Genomic DNA, 13298 nt, shown 5'->3' on the forward strand with positions numbered 1-13298 from the left:
GGTGGAGCCCCATCTGTACTAAAAATACAAAAAATTAGCTGGGCGTGGTGGCATGCGCCTGTAATCCCAGCTACTCAGGAGGCTGAGGCAGCTGAATCGCTTGAACCCGGGAGGCAGAGGTTGCAGTGAGCCGAGATCGTGCCATTGCACTCCAGCCTGGGTGCGACAGAGCGAGGCTCCACTTCAAACAAACAAACAAACAAACCAACCAAAGCATATTATGGGCAAATACTGTGAAGAAAAGTTAAGGAATAGGAATGCCTTCAGTATCCCAAGAACTCTGGTGTGTAATTTATACTCATTTTAAAAATTACCAAAATAATCTGCCAGCAATTGAGGAAACTGAGACTTTTCAAGCTTACTTAATTTTCCCAGGTACACATTTTTATCAAAATAGCTGAGCTGGAAGTCAATGCAGGTCTGTCAGACAGATGCAGGTCTGTCTTATAAGGCAGAGATAAGACTGCCTTATAAGACAGTAAGAATTTATTGAAGGCAATTTCCATAAATAAAATAATTATTTGCCCTGCCTCCATCTCATTTGGTATGTTAGTCAGCTTTCATTTATTATTGCTTTGTGATATCATGGCTAAAATTACCCTTTTCTAACTTGAAATAAATCTCCCTCTGCCTCCATCACATACTTAATAGTTCTTAGCCTTTCTTTCCCTTTCTGTTCTCCCACACAAATTATCAGATCCTAATGGAATGACTACAAATCTAACTGCCTGATAAAAACATAAGAGGAATGCATTAAGTGTCAAAGCAAAACTGTGTTCCTTTAATAGCTACAGTCTTTGACACAGTAATTTCCTAAATTAAGGGTCATCATTATCTCTATGAAAGCACGCGAATTTCTGGAATATTGAGTCCTTCTAAGTAGCAATTTGAAAATAGCATATTCAGTGGTTTTTCCAGTATGGTCACATGGTGCAAAAAAAAATCTTATCAGAGACACTAAATCATTTCTCTCTCCAGTCCATTTAGATTTGTATATGATCTAGAATACTTTTAACAGGCCTCCAGAGTGTATAGGTGTCTTGATTTGATGTGAGTTTGCCTGGCTTATATTTTTTGTTTTATTTTACATAAAATCATAGAAAATTAGGATGGTAAGTAGTTCTAAAAGGGACTTCCTTCAGATTATCTCTCTCAGTTTAATTATCTATTTTACAGATTTTTGTCATCTGACTCATAGTTCCATTTTGTTACCATAGAAAGGTCAGTCAGGGCTAAATGATGCCTGACTTCTCTACTACAGTCAACTTTAGTTACGTAATTTAATTTTATTCTTGTAAATTTTTAATTGCAGTTATTTCTTTAACCTATTGTATACTGTCCATTCTGGTTTTTTTTTAATTTTGTATTTTGTAAGGGAAATGGAACATGAATGAAAGTGGCTTTCTGAATATTCCTTGAGATCTATATAATTTTTACTTGGGATTTTCTGAGCTAAAAAATATTGAAGATGAATGCTTTTAAGGAGGATATGGAATCAAATGTGACAGATTTATGCCAAATGCTGAAGACTGAAGTTGCAAAAGATTCTGGAGTCAATCAAAAGGAATGAACACGAATAAACCACATAGTCCTTCTAGAAGCCTCCTTGAGTTTAATTAGTAATGCCAAATATAACAGAAGTGACAACAAATGTGATTGGTTATTTTTAATAAAATAATTTTCTACTCAGATCGTCTTTTAAAAATTGTTAGCTTAAACTGAGCATTGGTGAGTATTTCTGGCATCACTTTTGGTAGCCGTCCATTCAATCATTTCCCCAGGAAGCATCGTGGCTTTGCTGCTGGGGTGGTTAGAATCAAGGTTTTCTAATTATTTTTCTGTCACACGTAAGTAGCATAGGAGACAAAAGCCCAGAGTTAACTTCCTCCAGGTGCATTTGATAGGTGTTTGAATATTTGATCATTGCTATCCTAATTTTTAAAAATGCACATAAGCGTTGCAAATACTATTTTTGTGTAGTTAAAATGTAACCCTTCTCCTACATGCATATCTTAATGTGCCTAAAGTGAATTTTTAAACTCTAATTCTTAAACTCAGGGCATGTTCTGGAATTGGAGGCTCATTTCATGCATTGAGTAATCACTGGTGTTGTCATGGTAACATATAATGTTGGTGCAATTTCCTTTATGTAATAGGTTTTTGCTGGGAAAATTGTGGGTAGATCAAAATTTTCTAAATTAAATAATCAACCCAGGGAAGGAGAAATGTACTTGTGGTAACGCTTTTTGTAAAACTAACAAATGCTTTTTTTATTAAAATCCTTTTATAATCTAAAAATAGAATTTTATAATCTTTATGTAAATTAATTTATAGTCTAATGTATCTGATTTCAGATTTTCACACATCTTGCTTTCTCATAACAAAAAAATACACTCAAATGTAATAAAATAGTATGATGATGAACAATTTTAGTAGCAATCATAAATAAATAGTCAGACCAGTCATAGCCCTATGTGGAAGATTTTCAACTTTATTGAAGTAATCTGATCATCACCTTAATTGATGCCAAAAGATCTTACTTATTTGGTATTCTTTATGAATGAGGTTTCTTAGATTCTCAAGTTTAGTGGATTTTTTAAAATTTACTTTTTTAATCCAAAAAAACTTTTAAAAATTTGTGATAAATTTGAATTAAAATCTTCTAAAATCCTTCCTTCTCAACCTTCTGTTTTTTTTTTTCAGACAGGGTGTCACTTTATTGCCCAGGCTGAAGTGCAATGGTACAATCATAGCTCACTGCAGCCAAAACCTCCTGGGCTCAAGCAATCCTCCTGCCTCAGCCCTTCAGGTAGCTGAGATTTCAGGCATACACCATCCCACCCAGTTAATTTTTCATTTTCTTTTTTTTTAGAGATGGGGTCTTACCGTGTTGCCCAGGCTGGTCTCTCAAACTCCTGAGCTCAAGCAATCCTCTTACCTTGGCCTCCCAAAGTGCTGGGATTACAGGTTTGAGCCTCTGCATTGAGCTGCCTCTCAGCCCTTTGAACTGATTACGCTGTTATTAAACTTTGGTGGGGAAAGTTATGGTTGCCATTTTGACTAAGTGGCTGACATGTGACCCTTGGAGGTGTTCTCAGGGCCCCTTGGGGAAGGGGGGCTACTTGTCCCACTCACTGGGTATAAATGCGGGGGGGCAGCTCCTTTGACCTTCGATGCATTTTTTGGATTCCTTATCAAGCTTCTGAGAGCTGTCAGTTTTTCATTTTCACTGCTATCAGTGGATCTGATTGGCAGAGCTCTAACTTACTCCCTGCCAGAGTTCCTTTCAAATCCTTCCTTTCTGTCCATGAAAAGCTTGGATTCCAGGTAACCCAGCTTTATCAAATTTTACATAAAAGCCATACAGGAGGGCCTGATGCCTCTTCTATGTGTACATAATTTTTGCTTCTCAGAGGCCATTCCCCACCCCCACAGATAATTCTCATGTATGTTGTGGTTATGTGAAATTTCCAGGTATTTGAGTTATGGATACGTGGATATGGATGGTAGTTAAAAATTATTAACAAACATGAATCCTTTTACTTACAAATGGGCTAATGTTGTACAGTAAAATAGACATAAAATATATCCTGGAAGTAAATTCCGCTTCCGGGAGTATTTTGCCTTAGGTCATTGTAGTGACACCCTCTTGCCTGGAAAACCTCTTCCCAGGCAGGCTGTGGTTCTCTCCCTCACCCCGTTTACATCTCTGTTACAATGTCACCTTGGCGAAGCTACTTAGCATTACCACATGGCTTAAGATTGCACTCCACACATGCATATTCTCAACGCTCCTTCCCTGCTGCCCTTTTCACATACCCTTATCATTTTCTAACATAGCATGTAACTCACCTGGTACACTTATCATCATTTATTTTCTGCACCACTCACCCCCCTGCACCGCCCCCCGCCCCCTGCCACACACCAACCACTAGCATCCATGAAGGGAGCAGCCTTCATCTATTTAATTCACTGATGCATCCCAAGCATCTAGAACAGTCTCCATCCCATAGTAGACATTCGAAGGAAAATAGGCTTACATCAAAAATAAACCAAAAAATGGCCAGGCAAAGGTGGTTCACATCTGTAATCCCAGCACTTTGGGAGGCCAAAGCGGGTGGATTACTTGAGGTCAGGAGTTCGAGACCAGCCTGGCCAACATGGCGAAACCCCATCTCTACTAAAAATACAAAAATTAGCCAGGAATGGTGGTGCATACCTGTAATCCCGGCTACATGGGAGGCTGAGGCATGAGAATTGCTTGAACCCTGTAGGCAGAGGTTGCAGTTAGCCGAGATCGCGCCACTTCACTCCAGCCTGGGCAACAGAGTGAGACTCCATCTCAAAAAAAAAAAAAACCAAACCGAAACAAAACAAAACAAAACAAAAAACCCAAAAGTAAAAGAAAAGTGAGGAAAACAAAGTCTATTTGACAAACAAAGTCTGTTGTCAAACAATCAATAATGGCCATTACTTAAAACAGAAAGCAATCATCAGTGTTGTTTTCTTTGTTTTTATATAACTTGGAAAACAGAAGCAACAGTGGAGGCTTCCCTGTAAGAGCCTTCTATTGATGCTTCTAATTCTTTATTATCTACAGAATAAAGATTACTTAAAGTGGGTACAAATATGAAAAGGCAATGAATAAGAATAAAAATAACTATTTTTATAAAGGCATAGTAAAAGGGGACAAGAACAGCCAGATTCACTTATTAGCAGTGAAAGAAGGAGAAAGCAAAGTAAAACTATTTTTAAGTGAATAAATAAAAGGTGAGAAGGCTAAAACAATGCCCGTAGAAAGGAACAGATAAAAATGGAAACCAAGAAGCAATAATGAATTTTATAGAAAAATGTAGTTGTTTGGACACATATCCTTTCTTGGTATACTGCTAATCTCTTTTACAGTTAACAATTTGTAATGCCTTTTGGAAATGAGAAAACTGTTTATTTTTGACATAGGAAATACTGTTTTCAGCTAAATTTCATGTTACATTTATCCTGTATGCTTCTATCCAATTAATCATATCAAAGTTCCACATTATTTATGCAAGTACTGAGAGACTTATTCTCTGAGGAGCAGACCCTACATATTAAAAGAATGTTTTAAACTATTAATTTATAACATCACTGCCATCTGTTGGATCTGATCAGAATTAGAGTTTAAGTTGTTCCAAGAAGAAAAAGGGTTCAGTGTTTTTCACTTCCTTTTGGCAATGCTAACTAAATTTGGCCACTGGTAAACTATGAAAAGATTAGAATAAATGTTCAGAACTAATAAAGATTAGTATAAATGTTGGCTAGATAGTTTTCAAAAGATGCAATTATCTTAGGAAATAAAATGCAATGAACAAAATAAAAATATACACAGTAATAACTACAATTATTTTAATAACTATAGAGAAGTGAGAACTGAAGTTTTGTTACAGTAAATGTATGATCATAAGCCCCTTGTTTACACACAGATCACACTAACTCTGATTCTTCATAATTATTCCATGTCATCCCCATGAAGAACTGAGTGATTTACCTAAATCTTAGAGACCCTTTTATTTCCATTTCTTTGCTTTTTATTTTTTATTTTTTGTACCCCTTTTGACTTTCCATGACAGCAGTGACCCAAGAAAGTTCTAAATGTTAGCACATATAGTGGTGACTAAAAAAATTAATTGATTGATTACTGGCCCATTGCCAGCTTCTACAATACCAGAGACAAAAAGCTCTTCCCCAGAAACTGTCTTGCTGTTGTGTTCCCTATGGTCAGGACCGCATAAGGGAATGATGAAATTGTAAGCAGTACACTCCAAAGGGACTCCACAAACAGATAGAATGCCCCCAGATTATATGGATGTGCATTTGAGTGCTTTGGGAACCTTAGAATGTCCTCGTTATATATGGATGACTTGTCATTTTGTATTATCAGTATTAAACATTCTTTTCGCTAACCTAGAAATAAAGCATTGACTAATTTTAATACTTATTAGAATTATTCAAGGAGTATCATGCCCGAGAATGCCATGCAATTTGTAGAGAAAACTTTAGAACGTATGCCACATACAGAACTTCACACAGTGTTTCAAGAAAAGTCAATACTTCATCTAGTGCTTCAACAAAAATCAGTGCTGCATTTACTCACAGTGACCAAAGTCCTTATCAATCATTTCAGTATTGTCAGGGAGGGGCATGATCTTAATGATTTCCTGGAATGTTAAGTTTCTCCAGCAGAAATAGAATGCACTTTTCAAACCTTTTGAAAAATTTCTATCCCATTCAGTAAAGTTGGTGGGAAGATAATGTATTGTGTATTTATTGTTACCATTTCTTTTATTCTATTGATTTTAGGCTAATGGTTTCTCCTTAGAATTGCCTATGTTTCCTGGTGAAATGAAGGCTGAGTGCAGTGAATGATGATGGTCATTTTGAAGGGGAGAAAAATCTCTTAAAGTTAGCAAAATACAAACCACAAGTTTCACTTTTCCTTCTCCATCCCTGTACAGGAAGAGATGAAATGGCTAGACATGTGTCCCATCACCCTTTGAAAAATAAATGTTAACACCCTATTCTTAGAGCACACCTCTTGGCCAGTTACACAGACCCACTTACATAAGTAATCCTGTCATTCAGAATACTTTTTACTAAAGAAGCATTGACCATACAGATAATCCACAGTGATTTACAAAATTAAAACGTAGTCCCATGAAAAATGCGAGTTCGTGTTGTAGACTTGATGTATAGGTTGCACTTAATATTGCTAAGGTTGTACAGCTATTGTCTTTGTTGCATAGGGTTTTTCATTTTCGGAGAGTTCCATTTTCTAACAATGCAAGGAACTGCGTCTTCATACTGACCCCTAGTGGCCGTTTAGGAGGACGTTGGGGGAGGGGCAAAAAAGGTAATGGAAGGATTGTTCTGTAGTTTAATGAAACGTACGTTAATTTAATTTGAAGCACTCTCCAGTGTACCTAAGATAATATTTCCAAAACATTTTTAAAAGATTCCGATCTGAAAATCATTTCAACATGGTGCTTTTAGAGATAATATTCTACTGCTGAACGTGTGTTTAACAGATGCTTGTGTTTGACTTTGTCCCCTGTTAAGGTGTAGTCATTTACAAATGTTTTGACGCATTCATTGTACCGGTAGCTGGACATCTTCTGTGCTATATAACCAGATAGGATAAATGTAATACTCTTGAACAACATAACCTAAGAAATCTCATTGCTATTATGGTTTCTCTACAGTTGATTTTTTGCTCTTGATTTTGTATAATAGATTTTGTTTTACATTCTTATTTATATCACTTTGTTGTAAAATTCTAGATCCTTTGAATTAGAATACTCACAAGATGAGTATCTTGCAAGATAACTTGGCTAATTTCATAACTTTTTAGGAGGTTTTGTTTTGTATTAAGGATGAGCTCTGGAAGAACATATTTAACATGTTAATTAATACCTTAAAAGTCCTCTGGAATTAATAGATAAAATAAGTGGGAAAAGTCCTCATTGTAAACCTGAGAATTATTCTTGCATTATTTCTGTCCAAGTTTACTGAGTGGATGCTTTTCTTTCTGCCCCTTAGAGCCTAGATTCCTCCCTGTCTGATGGAATCTTATTCTAAACATTGGTTATACTGGATTGGAAAAATCATACTGAATTTGGAAAACATAGAATGAAAAGCTGAATTTTGCAATAGAACAAGTGGATTCCCTATCCCCATTTCATGTCAGTGGATGCCCACCTGACCTTGACCGACAGTTTGAATTTGATTAGCTACTGATTTTGTGAGGAAGCCAAGTGAATCCCATAAAATGTTCAATTAGAAAATTATCCGTGCTACTTTTATTACCTACAGTGCAGAGACTGATATTTGCATAACCTCATTTTAAAGTTGCTAGTACTGTCCTTCAGGTTTAATTTCCAACATTACTGATTTTCAGAGGAAATCTTTATATTATGTGATTCCCCCCCCTTTCAATTTGAAGCATACTGAAACCTATATAAGGTTATTTTTACCAATCCTTGACTTTTTATGTTAATCATTTCTCTTGATTTTTCTTCACTGTGGAAATGGTCCTTACCGCTCATTGATTACACTTGAGTGGAAAGGCTTGAGTAGGATTTCTGAGGAAACTGCCCCAGCTCTAGCCCTGCAGGTGTAGGAGATTTTGCTGTTTAGCTAAAAATTGTCTGAAAAAGAAATTTTCATGCACACACACAAGTTTTACAATATGATCTTACGTTTCCATGATCTGAAACTCTCTACCCTTGTGGCTCACTGAATGTTAGAGGATGGTGATGATGTTGTTGAAAGCTGGCAGTTATCGGCCAGGTATTGAGCTAAGTCCTTGAGTGGAATATATCATTAAATCCCAGAGCAGTCCTATGGGGGAACGAATATTATTGTCATGCCCATTTTGCAGATAAGGAAACCAAGGCCTGGTGCTTCCTCACAGTCACAGAGGTGGTCTGTTCTGTAGGTCCCCACGGAGCTGGTAGGAGCTGAACCTCTTACTCTCCACCCCGGCAACTTTTCTCTCATTCTTTCCTCATCAGTGCCTCCAGGACCCTTAACTTCTCCACATTTTCCCCACCAGAAATTTCCCTTGTGCTGAAATTCATGATCTCTTTGAATTCCTCCAGCACTCCTTCTACTCACTCCGGTAGGCACCTTTGGAATAATCTTTCATCCCTTCCTTTCCCTTTCTCTTTGCTTCTGACCCTCCCTCCACCTTTTTCCCCGGGTTCCTTTCCCCAGTCTCCCTTCTCCCCCTGCTGCTTCCTCTGCCTCCTCCTCTCTGCTTCCTCTGCCTCCTCCTCTTTCTCATTTTCCATTCCCTAAGGAATGATGTCCTAAAGCAAGTAAATTCTTTTGGTTTTTGTTTTCCTGAAAATACTATACTTTTTAAAGCTTAAGAGGTTGAAAAATGTAAAAACTAATAAATTAAAGGTCAGAAAACCATGTGTTTGTTTTTCCGGTCTCTGTTGATTAACTTACTTTTGAGCAAGTTTTAGTCTCTCTGCATCCTGTCTTTTTTGACGATGAAACAAACAAGTAAAAATGAATCTATATAATCTACTGTATTTTGTGCATGTAAGCGATTACCCCCTAACCAGTATCACAGGGAGTCTGGAATCCAGCTTCTTCCACTGGGGGCCAGACGTCATCCGTCTGTACAGCTGTTATCATTTCACCCCAAAATATAGGGAACTTACCACCTTGAGTGTAGGTTTTTTTTTTGTTTTTTCTTTTTTGTTTTGTTTTGGGTTTTTTTTTTTTTTTTGGTAATGATTCTACCATTATCTGGGTATTCTTTACCTTCTGGGCCCTGTGCTAGGCTCTTGGGGTACCACAGGAAAGGAACACATCAGGCCTACATTTCAGTCAGGGAGGCCAGCAGTACACAAGTAATTTTAAAAAGGTAATTGCAGAATTGTTACAGTATAGGTAAACTTAAAACAGCATAATGTGGAGAGAGGGCCATGGCCCTGGGGTTAGGAAAGGGGCCTAGAGAATGATACAGGGCTTGTTAAGGAAGGGCTCTCTGAAGAAGTGACATCTGAGCTGCTGAGAATAAACCAGTCCTGGCAAGCGCAGGGATTTTTTTTGTTTGCTGTCGCACTAGAGCAGTCAGCATCCTTATTATTTAGTTAAGAAAATCAACAACATGGTATCTCTAATTACTTTGGGATTGTATCCCTTGTCATTGACAGATATGTAAATAGGCTGATTTCCAGGCTAAACAGAAACATTTGGTAGCTGCAAAAGTCATTTATTATGAATATCCTAACTCTTTGACCATCATTCCTATTTTATTAGGAGACAAGTCAGCCATGCAAAAGAGAGTTGTTCTTTGCTGATGGCAGGTAGTTAATTACGAGTAGGGCATTCTAGCATTTGAAACAGAAGGTAGCATGTATGGAAGTGAAGTATTGTGATTGAACAGATAGGTCAATAAAGGCTCCGTGTCACTTGGGAGGAAATTACATTTGATTTCCCCAGACTTTGATTGACTGCCTCAAAATCGGTAGCAAAAACATGCATGCTCTTTGTGGAAGTACCAGGGTAGCACTCACTATTCTGTTTGCAGTCATGCTGTTCTCTTTGAGAAAGCATAATGTCACCGCGGCTGCAACATCAAAGCGAATTCTGAAAGTCTCAAAATGAAACCTGCTAAGGTGCATCAATATGATGTAATCAATTTGGTTTCACATATTTCCTAGCATTTTTTGGGGGGCATTTTTCTTATTTTGTTATAGATGCAAACACATTTTTTTCCCCTGTGGCTAGGCTTTACTTTAATTATGTTAATTTTAAAACCTTCGTTTTAAGCATATGCCTACAATTAATTGGTTGTCTCCTTTAATTGTGAAAAACTTCTTAAATAATATTTCTTTAAAAGAAGAACATTCTCTTGGCTAGTTTTGTCAATCCTGGAGTTCAGCCAGAGTTTAGGGGCACATATACTAGCATCCTGCAGCTATGGGGCTGTGGCGGGATGATCGTTGTTCTGGACTCAGAAATTGACCAATTTAGCAAATACACTGCACTTCTTGGATCATTACCTTTGTTGAGAAACTGGCTGGAACAAGAGTCAGGAATTCTGTTTATAGCATTCCAAATCTGGCTGTGATAACCAGGAGACCTGTTTATCATAACGACCAGTGTTCCACCTGTCCAGACTTCCTGCAGCCGGCAAGGCTTAAAAATGCCAGCTCTGAGTTGCTGCTGCGTACACACCGCCCCTGACCACTTGCAGAGTGTCTGCCGCCAGTGTGTCTTCCTTGGTGTGACAAAACTCACAGAGACATATGAAAAGTCATGCTGGTGGGAATGGTTGTAATCACTGTTAACAAACAAGGTTCTTATTGCCAATATCACCATCTGTTCCATCGGGTTCCACGTATTACCCTGTATGTGGGCTCTGTTAAACAGATTTCTGTTCTGCCCAAGGTCACCCTTGATTCATGTTACTAGACTTTGCAGATGGGTTGAATGTGAACCTCAAATTGCAGCGAAAGGTACCAAATGGTGTCATCTGGTGCACACTCAAATAAACAGAGTCAACAATGTCTGCAAAGACAAAATAGAGACGTCCCTTGATAAAAGAGATGAATACATTCCCAAGAAGTTGTCTAAAGTGCAAAATTTTATTTCTTGAATACCAGTCTAAAAATTACCTCACTGTATGATTGGAGAAGCATGAAGGCAGGGAGGAAATGAACCAATTTCAAGAGCAGCTGTAAGTGATAAAACTGGAAATCCCAGTGTTGCTGGATCCTATCCCTTCTTGCAAACTTAAAGCTGAGCTAAACACTTTCCCCCTCCCTCCTTCTCAATACCTGCAGTGGATTTCTGCTCACTCACCTTGAGTTGATTCAAGTCAATTAAAATATATTGATCTTCTCAGCACCAGAAATATAAATAAGACTCAAACATTACCTCTAAGAGGTATGTACGAGGTACAGACATAGCACAGCAGAGGGAGTGATTAACAAGGAGGGCCGTGATGGTCACAGATGACTTTGCAGAGGAAGGGACAGGTAAGCAGAGAGAGAAGAATGAGCTAGTGTTCTCCAGCCACAAGTGCCAGAGGGATAGGGAACGGTGTTTGGGACAAAGGGACCCAGGTGCAAAGACACAGACATGAAATCGCACAATATTTTTAGTGAGCCATAGACGCTATTTGTGTTTGAATTTTTCTTCAGTGATGTTCTTAGCGTCCTTTCTGTACGTGCTCTTTTATTGTGGGGCTTGGGCATTTGAATGAAAAACCTGCTGAATTCTATTCATGAGTGCTGCAAAATAACATTTTTAAATTGTTACTTTTTTCTGATGTAAACATTTATGCCAGGACATCATATTTTTAAACAAAAAAACATGTGTATATTTAGCACACAAATGCTCTGAGCTCATGTTAAAAAGAAATGTCCTTTGGGGATCAAGAAGTGCCTCCTTGAGGAAAACACATTTGTGCTGAGCTGTGAAAGAGGGCTGGGCATTGTCCTGGGGGAAGAGGATGTCAGGAAATGGGGACAGTGCAGGGGAGCCCTGATGTAGGAAAGAGCCTGGCATATTGAAGGCTGCAAGAGAAGCCTAGAGCATGGAGCAACAGGAAGAGGCGGTGAGGGGCAGGGGGTGCATGGGGCTGGCGTGAGAAGTGGGGGCCGCTTGTGTAAGGCCTTGGAGGCCATGTCAGAAATTTGGGGGTAGGCCAGGCATGGCAGCTCACTCCTGTAATTCCAGCACTTTGGGAGGCCGAGGTGGCAGGATTGCTTGAGGCCAGGAGTTTGGGACTAGCCTGGGCAACTTAGCAAGACTCCATCTCTGGAAAAATAATTTAAAAATATAACGAAAAAGAAAAAGAAAAAATTGGGAACTTTATCCTAAGCAATGGGAAACCGTGAAAGTTTTAAGTAGGGGAGCAATATGATTATAATTTTAAAACATCACTTTAGCTGTAAGACGGAGGAAGGACTGGAGGGGGTGAGGAGAGACCACTTAGGAGATTATTTATATCAACCCACAAGAGAGGATGCTGAATTGGATTCTGTGGGAGGATGGAGAGAAGGGAGAGATTTGAGAAATACGGGGGAGGAAAATAGTCAGGACTTGCTAATAGATTGACGTCACATGACATGTCAAGCTTCACCTCTGTTTACATATATCAAATGATATAAACAGATGTTTTTATACATTCCCATATTTGTTTTTTAGTTTGTTTTTTTCCCAATTTACATTTTAAATTCTTACTTGATTAAACTCCAACTGGATGGAGACTAATGATAGTAAATATCAGAAAATATTTTCAAATTATTGTGATGACATATGGCCCTATAATTCTGGATTTTAAAACAAAGCAGTTTGACTTCCATCCCATTCATTTGGATAATGCTATACTATTTGGGAAACCGAAATGTGTTTTAAAAATATGACAGGCTTCAGCTTGTGTACAGGGAAAAATACAACAGAATGTCTGAGGTTTGAAATAAACAGAATTAATTCAATTCTTTTTTGTTTTTTAAACAAACAATTTTGTTTCAAAAGAATTTTGTTCAATTCTTTTTTGTTTTTTAAAGTACAAATTCTGGACTCTACTTCTATATATAAAATTAGTTTTTTTAAGGTAAGAATACTAGTTTAATTTTTCACCATAATAAGTTAATCTCAGTTATTCTTTTTAGACTTAGTGCTGCATACAGCAAATTATGGGCAAATATGTACATATAATGCAGGTTGTGCCAGCTGTGCCTGCACGATTCGTCTTTCTGTGCTGGCATTTATGTTCAATTTAGTAAAAGCTA

General features: G+C 37.9%; 1 protein-coding gene across 10 annotated transcripts in view; it reads left to right on the plus strand.

Annotated features, from left to right (window-relative positions):
• ARMC3 (armadillo repeat containing 3) overlaps nt 1-13298 on the plus strand; it is a 111489-nt gene that overhangs the window by 54302 nt on the left and 43889 nt on the right. The window lies entirely within an intron of this gene.

This window comes from Pongo abelii, chromosome 8 (assembly GCF_028885655.2).
Source record: "Pongo abelii isolate AG06213 chromosome 8, NHGRI_mPonAbe1-v2.0_pri, whole genome shotgun sequence".
NCBI classification, from domain to species: Eukaryota; Metazoa; Chordata; class Mammalia; order Primates; family Hominidae; genus Pongo; species Pongo abelii.